Source organism: Coregonus clupeaformis, unplaced genomic scaffold (assembly GCF_020615455.1).
Source record: "Coregonus clupeaformis isolate EN_2021a unplaced genomic scaffold, ASM2061545v1 scaf0052, whole genome shotgun sequence".
Taxonomy (NCBI): Eukaryota; Metazoa; Chordata; class Actinopteri; order Salmoniformes; family Salmonidae; genus Coregonus; species Coregonus clupeaformis.
Genome location: NW_025533507.1, coordinates 882,155 through 903,377, shown reverse-complemented (window position 1 = coordinate 903,377; position 21,223 = coordinate 882,155). Strand labels below are relative to the sequence as shown.

At 45.3% G+C, this 21,223-nt stretch overlaps 1 pseudogene; it reads left to right on the top strand.

Moving 5' to 3' along the window:
- The window catches only part of LOC123483243, a 176,718-nt pseudogene that overhangs the window by 127,019 nt on the left and 28,476 nt on the right, over positions 1–21,223 (top strand).

The window sequence follows — 21,223 nt, the reverse complement described above, 5'->3', positions numbered from 1 at the left end:
TTGACTCACCATTTTAAAAAAAAGAAGCTTTGCACACTCTTGGCATTCTCTCAACCAGCTTCACCTGGAATGCTTTTCCAACAGTCTTGAAGGAGTTCCCACATATGCTGAGAACTTGTTGGCTGCTTTTCCTTCACTCTGGGGTCCAACTCATCCCAAACCATCTCAATTTGATTGAGGTCGGGTGATTGTGGAGGTCAGGTCATCTGATGCAGCACTCCATCACTCTCCTTATTGGTTAAATAACCCCTACACAGCCTGTTGGGTCATTGTCCTGTTGAAAAACAAATGATATTCCCACTAAGCCCAAACCAGATGGGATGGCGTATCGCTGCAGAATGCTGTGGTAGCCATGCTGGTTAAGTGTGCTTTGAATTCTAAATAAATCACAGACAGTGTCACCAGCAAAGCACCCCTACACCATAACACCTCCTCCTCCATGTTTAAGGATGGAACTACACATGCAGAGAACATCCGTTCACCCACACCGCATCTCACAAAGACATGGCGGTTGGAACCAAAAATCTCAAATTTGGACTCCAGACCAAAGGACACATTTCCATCGGTCTAATGTCCATTGCTCGTGTTTCTTGGCCCAAGCAGGTTTCTTCTTATTGGTGTCCTTTTAGTAGTGATTTCTTTGCATCAATTCGACCATGAAAGCCTGATTCACACAGTCCCCTCTGAACAGTTGATGTTGAGATGTGTCTGTTACTTGAACTCAGTGAAGCATTTATTTGGGCTGCAATTTCTGAGCAGAGGTAACTCTGGGTCTTCCATTCCTGTGGCGGTCCTCATGAGAGCCAGTTTCATCATAGCGCTTGATGGTTTTTATAACTGCACTTGAAGAAACTTTCAAAGTTCTTGAAATTTTACGGATTGACTGACCTTCATGTCTTAAAGTAATGATGGACTGTCATTTCTCTTTGCTTATTTGAGCTATTCTTGCCAATATGGACTTGGTCTTTTACCAAATAGGGCTATCTTCTGTATACCCCCCCTACCTTGTCACAACACAACTGATTGGCTCAAACGCATTAAGAAGGAAAGAAATTCCACAAATTAACTTTTAACAAAGCACACCTTTAATTGAAATGAATTCCAGGTGACTACCTCATTAAACTGGTTGAGAGAATGCCAAGAGTGTGCAAAGCTGTCATCAAGGCAAAGGGTGGCTATTTGAAGAATCTCAAATATAAAATATATTTTGATTTGTTTAACACTTCTTTGGTTACTACATGATTCCATATGTGTTATTTCATAGTTTTGATGTCTTCACTATTATTCTACAATGTAGAAAATAGGAAAAAAAAACTTGCATGAGTAGGTGTGTCCAAACTTTTGACTGGTAGTGTATGTTTACATTGCCAAAGCAAAGTTAAATTCATAATAAAGTGAAATAATCAATCAAAAATTAACAGTTAACATTACATTCACAAGTTTCAAAGGAATAGACACATTTCAAATGTCATATTATGGCTATGTACAGTGTTATAACGATGTGTAAATAGTTAAAGTACAAAAGGGAAAATAATAAACATAAATATGGGTTGTATTTACAATGGTCTCCCTCTCTCTCTCTCTCTCTGTCGCTCCCTCTCATTCTCTCTCTCTCTCTTCTCTCTCTCTCTCTCTCTCTCTCTCTCTCTCTCTCTCTCCTTCTTTCACTCTTATTCTCTCTCTCTCTCTACTCTCTCTCTCTCTCCTTCTTTTCACTCTTATTCTCTCTCTCTCTCTCTCTCTCCTTCTCTCACTCTAATTCTCTCTCTCGATCTCTCTCGCTCCTTCTCTCACACTCTCTCACTCTTATTCTCTCTCTCTCTCTCGATCTCTCTCGCTCCTTCTCTCACTCTCTCTCACTCTCTCACTCTTATTCTCTCTCTCTCTCTCTCTCTCTCTCTCTCTCTCTCTCTCTCTCTCTCTCCTCTCACACACTCTCCTTCACTCACTCTTATTCTCTCTCTCTCGCTCTTATTCTCTCTCTCTTTCTCTCTCTCTCTCTCTCTCTCTCTCTCTCTCTCCTTCTCTCACTCTTATTCTCTCTCTCTCTCTCCTTCTCTCACTCTTATTCTCTCTCTCAATTCAATTTAAGGGGCTTTATTGGCATGGCAAGTGAAATAGATGATAAACAAAAGTGAATTAAACAATACAAAAATGAACAGTAAATATTACACTCACAAGAGTTAAACAATAATAAAGACATTTCAAATGTCATATTATATATATACACAGTGTTATAATGATGTGCAAATAGTTAAAGTACAAAAAGGAAAATAAATCAACATAAATATACTGTAGGTTGTATTTACAATGGTGTTTGTTCTTCACTGGTTGCCCTTTTCTTGTGGCAACAGGTCACAAATCTTGCTGCTGTGATTGCACACTGTGGTATTTCACCCAATGGATATGGGAGTTTATCAAAATTGGATTTGTTTTCGAATTCTTTGTGGGTCTGTGTAATCTGAGGGAAATATATGTCTCTAATATTGTCATACATTTGGCAGGAAGTTAGGAAGTGCAGCTCAGTTTCCACCTCATTTTGTGGGCAGTGTGCACATAGCCTGTCTTCTCTTGAGGGCCAGGTCTGCCCTACGGCGACCTTTCTCAATAGCAAGGCTATGCTCACTGAGTCTGTACATAGTCAAAAATGTACTAAATTTTGGGTCAGTCACAGTGGTCAGGTATTCTGCCACTGTGTACTCTCTGTTCAGGGCCAAATAGCATTCTAGTTTGCTCTGTTTTTTGTAACTTCTTTCCAATTTGTAAAAGTGTCTCTCTCTCCTCTCTCTCTCTCTCTCTTTGTGTCTCTCCGTGTCTCCAGGTATGAGGGAGTTGTCTCCTCCTCCTCTGAACCTCAGGAGGTTGTACAGTGAGACTCTGGAGATCGAACCTGTCCTCATCACCATATCCCTGGAGCAGACCCCTCTCAGGAACTACTGGAGCTTGCCTCCGAGACTGTAGGACGGGACAACTACCACGAGGTACACGCACCTACCTTACACGCAGCCGCAATACAATAGGTCTTGCTGTTGTGCTACACACCAGTGTTGGATGAGGTTACCCATGCTTTCACATGTACTGATATGCACCATCAGAGCATCTGATGTGATCTGTCTCTCCCCAGGTGGCAATGGGCCAGGGCCAGGCTGATGTGGCCTTAGCAACTCTGAGAGAGTGTTCCCACAGCGGAGACTGGCTCTGCCTTAAAAACCTGCACCTGGTGACTGCATGGCTGCCCCTGCTAGAGAAGGTGTGTGTGTGTGTGTGTGTGTGTTTATGTTGAGCTGTGAGATAATATGGACACAGTGTGACACTAGATGCGTCATCGGGGTCCGAGTGGCACAGTGGTCTAAGGCACTGCATCGCAGTGCTAGCTGTGCCACTAGAGATCCTGGTTCGAATCCAGGCTCTGTCGTAGCCGGCCGCGACCGGGAGAGACCCATGGGGCGCGCACAATTGGCACAGCGTCGTCCAGGGTAGGGTAGGGGAGGGAATGGCCGGCAGGGATGTAGCTCAGTTGGTAGAGCATGGCGTTTGCAACACCAGGGTTGTGGGTTCGATTCCCACGGGGGGCCAGTATGAAAAAAAAATAATAATAATAATAAATGTATGCACTCACTAACTGTAAGTCGCTCTGGATAAGAGCGTCTGCTAAATGACTAAAATGTAAATGTAAAAATGTCATTAGATCCCCAGTGCTGTGGTTACAGGCAGGCAGGCATGATGAGTTGTACCCTGTTATGATGAGTTTCTGGTATTGAGAAGTGAGGATGCAAGAATTTACTTAGACATTCTGTGGAGATTTTATACCAAGTATTTATTGGATCATGAGCTCGTGGTTTCATCTAACAAACGGACATAGCCTTGCCCCATTGTCAGTTGAACTGCCCATACACACAAATCTCACAGCTTTTATACTCTTGGTTACACATTTCTTCAAACCCATCTGGCCATCGTCAATGAGCACTCCCATTCTATGATGTTATTACTCTTTACCCCCAAGTCATATATCCTGTCCATCCATCACGGTATCCTAAACATCAGTAATCTCCTTTGACATAAGGAATGCAGACTCAGTGGAACCAAGCCAATTATCTCGTAACTCTAACCTGGTCCCCACGATACTATGACATGACATCATTACGCTATAAAAACCTCATATCATACCCTGATTAGGATCGCTGTGATTCATACATCATGGACAGACAGTGTGTATGTGTTCCCTGGGGATGTGGTTAGTGCTGTGTCACTGTAGCAGGTCAGATCTCTCTGGGGGGAGATGATTGTGTGTGTGTGTTCCAATCTTATTCTCCCGGGGTTCAGCCTCAGATCTCTCCTGACCTAGCCTGTACAGCAGCATCACTGCTCCTGCTGTGCACTAAACCCTACCTTATTACAGAAGATCTCTCTCTCTCTCTCAACCACTCTCCCTCTCTCTCTCTCTCTCTCTCTCTCTCACACATCCCAATCTCTCTTTCCTCTCTCCCACCTGTGATGGAAAGAGAGGATGAATGATGAGAGCAGGGATGCAGTCAGTCAGAGGAGACAGGTGAAACGCAGCCGTGGAGGGAAGAGAGGACAGAGAGATACCCTCTCTTTATTATATCATCCACCTCTTCTCTCCTTTTCTCCTCCCCTACCCTCAGAGAGAGAGAGACAGAGAGAGAGAGGCTCTCTGAGTTTAATTGAAGCTGGCAGGGTGGCTCTCTCCCTCCCTCTTCCATTCTTTCTCAGTCTCTCTCTCTATCTGCACTGCAGCAGTTTGACACGTTTACCAGGGACCCCTCCTCCGGCCCCTAACTATCACATGCTTCAATATTCCCCACCATAATACATTAACAGAGTGACTGGTCATTCACTAGCAACAATCAGAGCAGCATGAGCAGACCACAACATTCATATTCAATCACTGAGTCAGTCATATTTGTTAGATGTGTTTCCAGAAATGGACCCCAGGAAGAGTAGCTGCTGCCTTGGCCACAGCTAATGGGGATCCTAATAAAAGACTACATACTAAATGACTGTGATAAGGGCTTCCATGGTGTTTAAACAGGACCAAAAGGTAGAGACACCAATAGAACACACCAATAGAACACACTAATAGAACACCCAATAGAACACACCAATAGAACACACCAATAGAACACACCAATAGAACACACCAATAGAACACACCAATAGAACACACTAATAGAACACACCAATAGAACACACTAATAGAACACACCAATAGAACACACTAATAGAACACACCAATAGAACACACTAATAGAACACACCAATAGAACACACCAATAGAACACACCAATAGAACACACCAATAGAACACACTAATAGAACACACTAATAGAACACATAATAGAACACACTAATAGAACACACCAATAGAACACACCAATAGAACACACCAATAGAACACACCAATAGAACACACCAATAGAACACACTAATAGAACACACCAATAGAACACACCAATAGAACACACTAATAGAACACACCAATAGAACACACTAATAGAACACACCAATAGAACACACTAATAGAACACACCAATAGAACACACTAATAGAACACACCAATAGAACACACCAATAGAACACACCAATAGAACACACCAATAGAACACACCAATAGAACACACCAATAGAACACACCAATAGAACACACTAATAGAACACACCAATAGAACACACTAATAGAACACACCAATAGAACACACCAATAGAACACACCAATAGAACACACCAATAGAACACACCAATCATAGCTCAGAAACAGGATGGAACTTCTGAGAGATTCAACCTCCAATACAGGAGACTCAGCTCACAGCTCTGAGTTATATACACACACACACACACACACAGAGACCTGCCCTATGGAAAAAGACAGACATGGTCCCCCACCTCTCTCTGAAGGTGCCAGACTGATTTGAATAACGTACACATTTACATAATGATCTCTCTCGCTCTGTCTTTCTTTCTTTCTCTCCCTCTCCCTCCCTCTTTGCACACTCATTTAGCTCTTATCTTTTCTTCCTCCACTCCATATGTTTCACCAGCGGGGCTTATTAGCCAGGAAAGGAACACACTGATGAGGGGGAAGATGGGAAGGGAGCGAGAGGTTGAGAGGATGAATGATGGGGAGATGAGATGATGAGACGAGAGAGATACTGTTTGTCTCTCTCGCATCTCTCTTCTCTGCTCATATAGTGGCATACGTTAGAGAGACGATCCAGCCAGACTAGAATTTAGCTTACCAGTTCATGCGTCAGGTGTGTGTGTGTGTGTGTGTGTGTGACTGGGTGTGTGTGTGTGTGTGTTTCATCACAGATTTCCACTCTAACCCCAGTCTAACCCTGGTCACAGTAGATCCTCTACTCTAACCCCAGTCTAACCCTGGCCACAGTAGATGCTCCACTCTAATCCCAGTATAACCCTGGTCACAGTAGATCCTCCACTCTAACCCCAGTCTAACCCTGGCCACAGTAGATGCTCCACTCTAATCCCAGTATAACCCTGGTCACAGTAGATGCTCCACTCTAACCCCAGTCTAACCCTGGTCACAGTAGATGCTCCACTCTAACCCCAGTATAACCCTGGTCACAGTAGATGCTCTACTCTAACCCCAGTCTAACCCTGGTCACAGTAGATCCTCCACTCTAACCCCAGTCTAACCCTGGTCACAGTAGATCCTCCACTCTAACCCCAGTATAACCCTGGTCACAGTAGATCTTCCACTCTAACCCCAGTCTAACCCTGGTCACAGTAGATCTTCCACTCTAACCCCAGTATAACCCTGGTCACAGTAGATCTTCCACTCTAACCCCAGTATAACCCTGGTCACAGTAGATGCTCCACTCTAACCCCCAGTATAACCCTGGTCACAGTAGGTCCTCCACTCTAACCACAGTCTAACCCTGGCCACACGTAGATGCTCCACTCTAACCCCAGTCTAATCCTGGTCACAGTAGATGCTCCACTCTAACCCCAGTATAACCCTGGTCACAGTAGATGCTCCACTCTAACCCCAGTCTAATCCTGGTCACAGTAGATGCTCCACTCTAACCCCAGTATAACCCTGGTCACAGTAGATGCTCCACTCTAACCCCAGTATAACCCTGGTCACAGTAGATCCTCCACTCTAACCCCAGTATAACCCTGGTCACAGTAGATCCTCGACTCTAACCCCAGTCTAACCCTGGTCACAGTAGGTCCTCCACTCTAACCCCAGTCTAACCCTGGTCACAGTAGATCTTCCACTCTAACCCCCAGTATAACCCTGGTCACAGTAGGTCCTCCACTCTAACCCCAGTATAACCCTGGTCACAGACACATGCTCCATGCTTTCTTTTGATCTGTGAGCTCAGGCACCGTATTAATTTATGTTTCTTATCTCAACTCAAAAGAAAGGTGATTCATGAGCCACTGTGTTCAGAGCCCCTGATGTCTCCAGGGTTGTGTGTGTGTCTGTGCGTTTCAGTGGCTGTGTGCTGAATATTCCAGTGCCCCTCTCCTACCTCCCTGTCCCCGTCTGAGCCACACAACCCTGTGTATACTGGGGCTCTGAACATTTTCTCTCTACATAGAAATGTCTAAAATCAACATCAAACACACATGGCAGATTTACAGCTCAGGGGCAGGGGAACTGAGTGTGTGCGTTTATATGAATTATGTTATTCTCCTGTTCCTCTTCTTGGCATCTGGGAAATGGAGATGTTTTGTTGCTTAACATTATAACAAAGTGAGAGAGAGAGAGAAAAAAAAAAAAAAAAAAAAAAAAAAAAAAAAAAAAAAAAAGAGAGAGAGAGAGAGAGAGAGAGAGAGAGAGAGAGAGAGAATCCTCAAATGTTTGGGGTGATGTTAACCACATTTATATATTGATGTCTCTCTCTCCTGTAGGAGCTGAATGTTCTGCAGCCTAAAGCAGGCTTCCGTCTCTGGCTTACGGCTGAGGTCCATCCCCAAGTTCCCCCATCCTGTTGCAGTCCAGCCTCAAGATCACCTACGAGGTACAAACACTATATATGTACACACAGACAAACACACACAGACAGACACACACACACACCTTGTCCATGGTAATACAGTATGTGGCAGCTCGTGTTTGACTAAGACATGTAGCCCGGGGTGTATGTGGTGTGAAGCGTGTAGCCCCAGGTGTGTTAGCTGTTTGAGGCATGTTACTGAGGCGTGTTTCTGAGGCGTGTTATTGGGCTGAGTGTATGCAGAGCCAGGAGAAGTCTGTTAGTCAGGCTAGGCCAGGCTCCACTGACCAGCTGCACTGTTTGACAGCCCGGCATTAAGGAACAGACACTCACAGAAACACACAGGCCCTGTTGAGAAGTGGAGCACACATTGATCTCTCCCTTCCCTCAGGCGAGCTTTTTAACATGGTAAAGCCTGGAGCCCCTACTGCCATCCCAGCCTCGCTCACGCACCATTTATGCCCTCGGCTATTCAAAATCCTCAGGATCTTCTAATTCATTGTCAAACTTCTCTCTCCCTCAGGCTCCTCCTGGTCTAAAGAAAAACTTGTTGAGGACCTATGAGTCGTGGAGCCCTGAGCAGATCAGTAAAGGCGGTCTGCTGTCCAGAGCCCAGTCCCTCTTCTGCCTCGCATGGTTCCACGCTGTCTGCCAGGAGAGACGTAATTACATCCCCCCAGGTACCCTAGCACTTTACAAACTACATCCCCCAGGTAGCCTAGCTTCTTATAAACTACACTAGCGGTTATAAATTAGTAGTGGTAGCCCAGCGGTTAAGAGCGTTGGGCCAGTAACCAAAAGGACGCTGGTGTGAATCCTCAAGCGGACTATGTGAAAAATCTGTCGATGTGCCCTTGAGCAAGGCACTTAACTCCTGTAAGTCGCTCTGGATAAGAGTGTCTGCTAAATGAATACCCCAGCAGCTTATAAACTACATCCCCTAGGTACCCCACACTTTAAACTACATCCCACAGGAACCCCAGCACCTTATAAACTACATCCCCAGGAAATAAAACTACAGTTCCCTGGAGTCATCCCAGTGCCTCCGATTTAATGACCTACTACAGCTCCCATCATGCCCTGGGACTGTTGCTTGGCCCACTAGAGCAGCCCCACTAATGTGTGTTTACAGTGTGTGTATAACCTGACCCTTTAGAAACATGGTCTCTGCGGTCACACAGCCATCAGCAGAGCCTGGGAACGTTGTCTGTGAGGTCATAAAGAACACTAGCGTGCTTCCACTCTCCAGTCTACAGAGAGATTCTGCACTCTCACTGCTCCCCTGTGCTCTGTAGCAGCTTTACCAGCTACAGCATGTTAACAGCAGTACACTCAGGACCAGGGGCTGCCTAATTTACAAACACCCTCCATGCTAGTTAATATACAATTAAACACACACGTACTCATAGCTGAAGTGTTCCCACATACACACATACTGTACATACGTACACGGCGGTACTGAAAGCACTATGGAGAGCCATGATGACACAGATGTTTTAGTGATGGCTATAATTAGAATGTATCTATACCCGTCGGGGACTGAACACATAATTAACACACCAATTAAATACACCGACATGAGAAGGAACCAGGGATCCATCCAGAGTTATTAATGAAATACTGCTCTCCCCTTCCATATCTCTCCTACCTCTCTTCTTCTCACGTCACTCTTCCTTCCACCTCTCTCTCTCTCTCTCTCTCTCTCTCTCTCTCTCTCTCTCTCTCTCTCTCTCTCTCTCTCTCTCTCTCTCTCTCTCTCTCTCTCTCTGTCTCTCTCCTTTCTCTCTCTCTTTCTCTCTCTTCTTCTCTCTCTCTCTCTCTCTCTCTCTCTCTCTCTCTCTCTCTCTCTCTCTCTCTCTCTCTCTCTCTCTCTCTCTCTCTCTCTCTCTCTCTCTCTCTCTCTCTCTCTCTCTCTCTCTCTCTCTCTCTGTGTGCAGTCAGCAGAGCAGCGGTAGTGTGTAATATTAGAGAGGTTAATTAGTCTATCATACTGGAACATGAACAGACTAATTACTGACCATCTCACACACACCACAGACCCCCCGCACCTCACCCCCAGTCTCACCCCCCAGCCTCACCCCCAGTCTCACCCCCAGCCTCACCCCCAGTCTCACCCCCACTGTACTGCTGCTGGATGTGTCTGAGCCAGGAGCCTCCCTCCCTCCCTCTCTCCAACCCTCTGGAGAACAGAACCACTCATGCAGAAGCATGGGACGTGTGTGTGTGCAGTTGGAGAGGGGTGGTGTGGATACGGCAGCAGAAGGGCATCTATACTGTTACTGAGAGATAGAGAGTACAGTACACAAGAGGATGAGAGCTCAATCAAGCATGGTGTACACACACACACACACTGGACTGCAGTGTGAGCCCAACCCCCTGCCATCTCAATCAGAGGACAGCGGCTGTAACAGCAGAGTGGAGATCACTGAGGCGAGACGACCACATCAACTAACACTGGTGACTCACAGGACCACACAAACACGCACACACAAAACGTACACACACTCATTCATTTCCATCCGCACAGACGGGGGCTTGCAACACGTTTATGCTCATCAGTCTCATCACAGAAGAGCATCAATCAGACGTGTGTGGGTGTGTGGGTGTGTGGGTGTGTGTGTGTGTGTGTGTGGGTGGGTGTGTGGGTGGGTGGTTGTGTGGATGTGTGGGTGTGTGGGTGTGTGGATGTGTGGGTGTGTGGGTGTGTGGATGTGTGGGTGTGTGGGTGTGTGTGGGTGTGTGTGGTTGTGTGGGTGTGTGGTTGTGTGGATGTGTGGGTGTGTGGGTGTGTGGATGTGTGGGTGTGTGGGTGTGTGGGTGTGTGGGTGTGTGGGTGTGTGGATGTGTGGGTGGTGTGGGTGTGTGGGTGTGTGTTTTCACTGATTCTATTCGACCCCTGATGCATTTTGTGGTAAAGTATGTGTACATGCATGCATTGTCCCAGCATGTGGTTGATTGAAATAGTATTTTTTTCCGCCCATCAATAAACCCTCAGGAGGTTAACACACAGAGACACACTCACTCTGAATAACAATGAAGGCAATGATCCTGATATGAATATCAATCAATCAATCAATCAATTTTTATTTTATATAGCCCTTCACATCAGCTAATATCTCGAAGTGCTGTACAGAAACCCAGCGCCTAAAACCCCAAACAGCTAGTAATGCAGGTGTAGAAGCACGGTGTGCTAGGAAAAACTCCCCTAGAAAGGCAAAACCTAGGAAGAAACTCTAGAGAGGAACCAGGCTATGAGGTGGCCAGTCCTCTCTCTGGCTGTGCCGTGGAGATTATAACAGAACCACTGTCCCAAGATGTTCAAAAATGTTCATAAGTGACAAGCATGGTCAAATAATAATCAGGAATAAATCTCAGTTGGCTTTCCATAGCCGATCATTAGAGTTTAAAACAGCAGGTCTGGGACAGGTAGGGTTCCATAACCGCAGGCAGAACAGTTTAAACTGAATAGCAGCAAGGCCAGGCGGACTGGGACAGAATAGTCACCACGCGTAGTCCCGACGGATGGTCCTAGGGGCTCAGGTCTCAACACATCAACATTCCCTGTAGGGATCTGCATGTTAGAGGAGGGTCAGGGTTATTTTGGCTGAGGGGGAAAGACACTGCATCTCGCCACACATCTTAACAGTATCGGAGTCTGACCACACATAGAACCTTACACAGTGTGCTGATAATCAGATATCTCTGGTCCCACAGGCTCCTGCATCTCATATCACACTATCTCTGGTCCCACAGGCTCCTGCATCTCATATCACACTATCTCTGGTCCCACAGGCTCCCTGCATCCCATATCACACTATCTCTGGTCCCACAGGCTCCTGCATCCCATATCACACTATCTCTGGTCCCACAGGCTCCTGCATCCCATATCACACTATCTCTGGTCCCACAGGCTCCTGCATCCCATATCACACTATCTCTGGTCCCACAGGCTCCTGCATCCCATATCACACTATCTCTGGTCCCACAGGCTCCTGCATCCCATATCACACTATCTCTGGTCCCACAGGCTCCTGCATCCCATATCACACTATCTCTGGTCCCACAGGCTCCTGCATCCCATATCACACTATCTCTGGTCCCACAGGCTCCTGCATCCCATATCACACTATCTCTGGTCCCACAGGCTCCTGCATCCCATATCACACTATCTCTGGTCCCACAGACTCCTGCATCCCATATCACACTATCTCTGGTCCCACAGGCTCCTGCATCCCATATCACACTATCTCTGGTCCCACAGTCTCCTGCATCCCACATCACACTATCTCTGGTCCCACAGGCTCCTGCATCCCATATCACACTATCTCTGGTCCCACAGGCTCCTGCATCCCATATCACACTATCTCTGGTCCCACAGTCTCCTGCATCCCACATCACACTATCTCTGGTCCCACAGGCTCCTGCATCCCATATCACACTATCTTTGGTCCCACAGGCTCCTGCATCCCATATCACACTATCTCTGGTCCCACAGGCTCCTGCATCCCATATCACACTATCTCTGGTCCCACAGGCTCCTGCATCCCATATCACACTATCTCTGGTCCCACAGGCTCCGGCATCCCATATCAAACACTGATGATACACTATCAGCCACTAGACTAGCATGATATGGCTGTATAATACTGATCAGAATACTGATACTAGCTCTATCAATTAGACCTGGTGGAGTATGGAGCTTTGAGGACCCCCCCCAGGAAGGGTTTAAATAGTGTCCTCTCTCTCCTCGTGTCTGATGGAATCAATGCCATTCACCTTCTGCAGTACATACTGACTGGATGACAACTGTTGATGCTAGTTCATGTTCCTTTCAGATGCTAGTTCATATTGATGCCTGAAGTGCCACTGCAGTGTCTCAGCAAGTTGACAGTTCGCTTGGATACAGAGGCTGTTTTTTCCTGACAGTCACTCTAATTTGGTTTCTGTTATGTTCTTTCTCGTCTCGAGTTCTAATGCTCTGTTTTCTCTGTCTGTGGTTCTAATGACCTTTTCTAGGGATGGAATACGTTATAATATTCTGTTCTCTCTCTCTATGGTTCTAGGGAAGGAATAATTTATAATGTTCTGTTCTCTCTGTCTGTGGTTCTAGGGATGGAATAAGTTATAATGTTCTCTCTGTGGTTCTAGGGATGGATTAAGTTTTAATGTTCTGTTGTCTCTCTGTGGTTCTAGGGATGGATAAAGTTTTAATGTTCTGTTCTCTCTCTATGGTTCTAGGGATGGACTAAATTCTATGAGTTCTCTCTGTCTGATCTGCGGGCTGGCTTTGAGATCATCGACCGTCTGTTTGAAGGTGGTAAGGTGTTCCAGTGGGAGTTTGTCCATGGTCTGTTGGAGAACGCCATCTACGGCGGCAGGATAGATAACCCATGTGACCTGAGGATCCTCCGCTCCTACCTGGAACAGTTCTTCTCCTCACGTCTCCTTTCTGCCTCAGCCAATCACAACCAACGCAGCAAGAGAGGCCACGCCTTCCCGTCGCAGATCAGCCTGCCCAACTCCTGCTCCATACTGGTGAGACTATACAAACACACACACACACACACACACACACACACACCATCTCTGTCAGTCGTTTAACTCTGTGGTGTGTGTGTGTATGTTTGTGTGTTCAGGACTATCGTGGTGTGATAGAGAATCTTCCAGAGGACGACCGGCCAGCGTTTTTCGGCCTGCCTGCCAACATCGAACGCTCCTCCCAGAGAATCATCAGCTCTCAGGTCAGCTACCGCACACACATACAAATGATCAGCTCTCAAGTGTGGTTAACACACCAGTACACACACACACACACATAGACACACATTCTCACACACAGAGGGTGCACCTGTGTCCCATAACTCAGATGGGTGAGGAAGAGGATAGTGCCCCTCCCCTGCCCTCATGCCCTTTGACCCCACTGGCAGGCTTCTGTTTTCCACAGGAAAGCCACCACTCACACCCTCTCCTCCCAGAGTTTATTTGGCTGCAAGACATCCCTCATCCTCCCTCAGTTCTCTCTGCCTCAGGCCTGTTTGATGTCTGGAATGTCCCCCATCAGCACATTGTCTCCCTGCACCTCTAACCCTGGATATCTACACAGTCACACAGGCCTCGGACACACACACAACACAGTCAATCACCCCTACTCTCCCACACTCATGCACTCTCTCACACAGCCAAGGCCAGCCAGCAAGCCAGCCAGCCAGCCAGACAGACAGGAAGGCCGGGCTAGATTATTTGAGAGAGAACTCAGGGGCCTCATACAGGTCTGGAGGAAGAAAGGAGAAGCTTTATTAACTAACACACAAATACTCAGTCAAATTCACACCACTCCTGCTGGTGGAGTTGGCTGACACGGCAGCCACATTGTGTCCAGTGCTGTGTCCCACATGGCAGCCATTTTGGGCTGTCACTGTGCTCTCTGCCTGTCAGCAGGGGCTGTTTGAGGGGCAATTAAAGGCCTAATTACTCAGCCAATTAAAGAGATGATTGCTCTCCCAGATTGAGAGGGGAAATTGCGCCGACATGCTCTATGACACGGCACTTATTGCTGCTAAATCTGGAGCAGTGTGTTATTGGCTAATTCACCACCTCTTCCTTCCTCTGAGCTCAAAATTATCATTATAGCTGCTTTGGCACTGATTTATTTCTCTGTATCTGTCTCTCTCTCTCTCTCTCTCTCTCTCTCTCTCTCTCTCTCTCTCTCTCTCTCTCTCTCTCTCTCTCTCTCTCTTTCTCGCTCCATTTCTCTCTCTCTCTCTCCATTTCTCTCTCTCCATTTCTCACTGCCTATTCTCGATTTATCTCTCTCTGATGTGCATCTAATTCATGGATGTTTGTGCTTGTGCAATCATACTTCACTATGGATTGCATATTTGGATTGTCATTTTGTTCAATATTTCATTTGATTCTATGGCTTTGTGATGTCTGCGCCTCCATCTGTCTGTCTGGCTTTGACACATCTGAAGAACTGGAGATAGAAGCATTACATTTAAGCAATAAGGCCCGAGGGGGTGTGGTATATGGCCAATTTACCACGACTGTTCTTATGCACGACGCAACGCGGAGACATGGGCCTGGATACAGCCCTTAGCCGTGATATATTGGCCATATACCACAAACCTCCGAGGTGCCTTATTGCTATTATAAACTGGTTACCGATGTAATTAGAGCAGTAAAAATACATGTTTTGTCATACCCGTGGTATACCACGGCTGTCAGCCAATCAGCGTTCAGGGCTCGACCCACCCAGTTTATAATCCTGTATAAAGGCCTTTTCTCACCAAGTGGAGGGCAGAAATACAAATTCCGATTTTGACGCACTAAACCATTCTCACCAAGTCCAATACATTTTCCCCTTTTCAGAAAAATCTGCATAAGGTCACCAATGCTGCTGCGGTCGTTCTCCATGGCAATATGTTGTTCAAAGTGGCTAGAGAGGACGTAGTAATGACAGAAAACTCATATACTACTGGTAATATGATATGCTACTGGAAATATGATATACTACTGGTAATATGATATGCTACTGGAAATATGATATACTACTGGTAATATGATATGCTACTGGTAATATGATATGCTACTGGTAATATGATATGCTACTGGTAATATGATATGCTACTGGAAATATGATATACTACTGGTAATATGATATGCTACTGGTAATATGATATGCTACTGGTAATATGATATGCTACTGGTAATATGATATGCTACTGGTAATATGATATGCTACTGGTAATATGATATGCTACTGGTAATATGATATACTACTGGTAATATGATATGCTACTGGTAATATGATATGCTACTGGTAATATGATATGCTACTGGTAATATGATATGCTACTGGTAATATGATATGCTACTGGTAATATGATATGCTACTGGTAATAGATATGCTTTATATGATATGCTACTGGTAATATTAGGGTAAATCATGAAAGGAGCGTGGCTACGTTTCATTCCGTAGCACCCCATTTAATAAGAGAGGAAACGCAAAAATGGTACCTGTTGTCATTCCTACATATTAACAACCTTGCCTTAGCTTCAAATCCTTTCTGTGGGATATCAAAAACGAATCTGCATTATAGAATAATGCTAAATCAATGTAGCCTATCATATAAATTGAGGAGGAAAGTTTTAAGTGGAAGGAATAGAGACAGCTGTGATACAGGCTATATGAAGATGAAATTAACAACCATTAGAAAATAGAAACACATGCACCTGTCCATAGCAACCTGTCCATAGCAACATGTCCATAGCCTAATGATCTGCTGTTGATAAATGTTAGTGAAGCAATGGGTGGTTATGTTGAGACTACATTTTAATTTGAGTCCTTTATCTAAATCTGTGCAAACACTTAATGAGTGTAATCTCCGGCGGATATTTTGTTGTCTCTGTCTTTTAGGTTTGCCTATAGCACAGGTGGTCGTCTAGATTCACTTTAGCAGGCTGATAATATATAGCCTAATATATAGGCTATACGAATGATGCATTAATATATTAATTAACTTCTAATTTAGGCTACACATCTCTCTGTCTTCTTCTCAGTTCCCTTCTTGCGCAATTCACGCATCTCCGCTGGCAACTCCACTGACCGATCTCTTCCCCCCTCTCTAGCTCTTGAACGAGTAGCCTAAATAAAATGAACAGCAATACCTATAGTTTTAAACATATTTCGAGCAATTTTTTTAAACGAATAGGCATAGGCCTATTTGAGGAGAGAAGCTTTGAGCCTCTTGCATGCTGAATGGCTATAAAATAGGCTACAGCGTTGGCAATGAACTGGCAGGGAAGTTTGAATGGTGAGAGCGACGAGAAACTCTGGTGTGAAATTGATACATTGCTGCACTGATGCATTTCAAATGTAAAAAAACAGGCAGAGAGACATTAAGTAATTAATTAATTAATTCACACAACGACCCCACAGACCTGCCAGTCACGGTGTGCAGCCTGTCAGTGGCAGAACACATGTCCCAGATAACAATTTCATTGGCTAACAGAATATTTTTGCATGTGAAAAGACAAAACAAATATGACCTGTTCCGAATAAAATTATTGACGGATTGCGGCAACGATATTTCGCAATTGGTGTGAATGGCGTCATAAAAAAGACGTGCTCGTATTCATTTATTTAAAAAAACAGACTTGGTGAGAAAAGGGCTTGTTCAATGAGGTGACATATTTTAACTGTATGTGCAGATAGTGTTCTAGGTCCCAGGGCAGATCTACAGTAAAGGCACTACAGTAGAGATATGATTCAGTCTAACAGTGAGAATCACACCTCCTGCCCTCCCTCCCTGCACTCCTCTTCTCTGATGACTCATTACACTGTATCAGCACTGGATGAGGAGAGGAGAGAGAGAAAATATGTGTTTTGTAGTGTTCTGTGAAAGTGTGTCCCTGCTTCGGCTATTTAAATGAATCCTGAGACACCATTATCACTACAGAAAATCATCATTCACTCTCTCTATAATCCTGTGCTGCTACACATGCCATTTCCTGGTAAATGTCCTCAGTGTGACTATTGTGTTGGCAGCCTGTCGTCCTACAGCTGGACCCAGGGGTGGAGGTTGTTGTTGTTGCTGCAGACACTGGCTGATGTAACCAACATAAATGCATCCATCACAAACACACAGGACCGATACTGACAAGTAGGCCTAGTCACTCCCTCTCACACACACACACACACACACACACACACACACACCCACAGACACACACTCTAATGGAGAGGTTTGGCACCAAGTGGCACAGAGAGCCTTCTGAACTTTCCTAACCCTGTGGCGTTTTGCAAAGAGAGCCGAACCAGGCCAGCACTGGAACAACTCATAGGGAGAGGTGTGTGTGTGTGTGTGTGTGTGTGTGTGTGTGTGTGTGTGTGTGTGTGTGTGTGTGTGTGTGTGTGTGTGTGTGTGTGTGTGTGTGTGTGTGTGTGTGTGTGTGTGTGTGTGTGTGTGTGTGTGTGTGTGTGTGTGTGTGTGTGTGTGTGTGTCTGTGTGTGTGTGTGTGTGTGTGTGTGTGTGTGTGTCTGTGTGTGTGTATGTGTGTGTCAGGGTGGGAGAGAGACAGAGAGTAGGGATGAAGGAGTACCTGCCAAGCCTGCAGAGCTCTGATAACAACAGCTCACACATCTTCTGAGAGCCGACTCAGACACAGGTTGTGTGTGTGTGTTTCCCTTATAGAGAAATTGTGTGTGTGTCTATGTTAAGATCTGTGTGTGTAGGTTCTAAGTAAGGTCAGTGACAGTAGTTCGGAGCTGTGAGGTGGAACTTTATAACACTCTCCCTGTCAGACATGATGGACGAGGAGTCCTGTACCCCTACACTACCCCAAGTCTGGGTGGGTGAATGGGTGGGTGGGAGGGAGGGTTTCTGGGAGAGAGAGGTGTCTGTGTGCCCCTTGTGGTTTAAGTATTAGGTAGTGGGCCAGACATTCACTCACTCACCTCATTCATTATCCCTTAACACATCTCAGAGCAGACAGGGGACAGGACAGCACAGGACAGCACAGGACAGGACAGGACAGGACAGCACAGGACAGGACAGCACAGGACAGGACAGGACAGCACAGGACAGGACAGCACAGGACAGGACAGGACAGCACAGGACAGGACAGCACAGGACAGGACAGCACAGGACAGGACAGGACAGCACAGGACAGGACAGCACAGGACAGGACAGGACAGGACAAGACAGGACAGCAAAGGACAACACACTGCACACCACACAGCACATTGGCACTCCTATGTGTTAGCGTGTACAGTAGGTTTGAATGGCGAGAACCTAGTTACCGACTTGTGACTTTATGTAACTAATTTTGTGACTTCTGATGGTAATTGGTTGCACCAGATCATATTTAGGGGCTTCATAGCAAACGGGGTGAATACATATCCATGCACCACTTTTCCGTTATTTATTTTTTAGAATTTTTTGAAACAAGTTATTTCTTTCATTTCACTTCACCAATTTGGACTATTTTATGTATGTCCATTACATGAAATCCAAATAATTATCAATTTAAATGACAGGTTTTAATGCAACAAAATAGGAAAAACGACAAGGGGGATGAATATTCTTGCAAGGCACTGTACTTATAACTTTGTAGGCTGCATGTGCTGCACCAGAATCACGTTCTCTCAGTTTTATCATGGTTTGAACGATGTGCATAATTCCAGTCCATATAATACAGTATAATACAATACAGTACAGTAATACAGTTCACATTCAAAAAGATTAGCCTACTGGAGCTAGTTTCATCACACAATACCCCATAATGACAAAGTTGTTCGCAAATGTATTAAAAATCGCTATGAGACACGAAATTGAGCTCAGGTGCATCCTGTTTCCATTGATCATCCTTGATGTTTTTACAACTTGATTGGAGTCCACGTGGTAAATTCAATTGATTGGACATGATTTGGAAAGGCACACACCTGTCTATATAAGGTCCCACAGTTGACAGTGCATGTCAGAGCAAAAACCAAGCCATGAGGTCGAAGGAATTGTCCTTAGAGCTCCAAGACAGGATTGTGTTGAGGTACAGATCTGGGGAAGGGTACCAAAACATTTCTGCAGCATTGAATGTCCCCAAGAACACAGTGGCCTCCATCATTCTTAAATGGAAGAAGTTTGGAACCACCAAGACTCTTTCTAGAGCTGGCCACCTGGTCAAACTGAGCAATCGGGGGAGAAGGGCCTTGGTCAGGGAGGTGACCAAGAACCCGATTGTCACTCTAACTTGGCACCATCCCTACGGGGAAGCATGGTGGTGGCAGCATCATGCTGTGGGGAAGTTTTTCAGCGGCAGGGACTGGCAGACTAGTCAGGTTTGAGGGAAAGATGAACGGAGCAAAGTACAGAGAGATCCTTGATGAAAACCTGCTCCAGAGTGCTCAGGACCTCAGACTGGAAGAAGGTTCACCTTCCAACAGGACAAAGACCCTAAGCACACAGCCAAGACAATGCAGGAGTGGCTTTGGGACAAGTCTCTGAATGTCCTTGAGTGGCCCAGCCAGAGCCCGGACTTGAACCCGATCGAAAATATCTGGAGAGACCTGAAAATAGCTGTGCAGCGACGCTCCCCATCCAACCTGACAGAGCTTGAGAGGATCTGCAGAGAAGAATGGGAGAAACTCCGCAAATACAGCTGTGCCAAGCTTGTAGCGTCATACCCAAGAATACTCAAGGCTGTAATCACTGTCAAAGGTGCTTCAACAAAGTACTGAGTAAAGGGTCTGAATACTTATGCAAATGTGATTGGAAAAAAAACATAAATGTGCTAACATTTCTAAAAACCTGTTTTTGCTTTGTCATTATGGTGTATTGTGTGTAGATTGATGAGGGGAAATAAGTGTCTTCCATTTTAGAATAAGACTGTAACGTAACAAAATGTGGAAAAAGTCAAGGGGTCTGATATTTTCCAAATGCATTGTATATGTATTGGATAACGGCACAATCGTTTGTGCTTTTTTGGTCTTGTGCTCATAAAATGTATTTAATGTATGGCTCATCATGCTCAGGTAGCATCAGGCTTGAATTTTTGATCAAAGCTCTAATCAAATTCAGACACACAGTACCAGTCAAAAGTTTCGGACACACCTACTCATTCAATGGTTATTCTTTATTTTTACTATTTCCTACATTGTAGAATAATAGTGAAGACATCAAAACTATGAAATAGCACATGAAATCATGTAGTAACCAAAAACATATTTTATATTTGAGATTCTTCAAAGTAGCCACCCTTTGCCTTGATGACAGCTTTGCACACTCTTGGCATTCTCTCAACCAGCTTCAACTGGAATGTTTTTCCAACAGTCTTGAAGGAGTTCCCACATATGCTGAGAACTTGTTGGCTGCTTTTCACTCTGGGGTCCAACTCATCCCAAACCATCTCAATTTGATTGAGGTCGGGTGATTGTGGAGGTCAGGTCATCTAATGCAGCACTCCATCACTCTCCTTCTTGGTCAAATAACCCTTACACAGCCTGGAGGTGTGTTGGGTCATTGTCCTGTTGAAAAACAAATGATAGTCCCACTAAGCGCAAACCAGATGGGATGGCGTATCGCTGCAGAATGCTGTGGTAGCCATGCTGGTTAAGTGTGCCTTGAATTCTAAATAAATCACAGATGGTGTCACCAGCAAAGCACCCCCACACCATCACACCTCCTCCTCCATGCTTCACGGTGGGAACCACACATGCGGAGATCATCCGTTGACCTACTCTG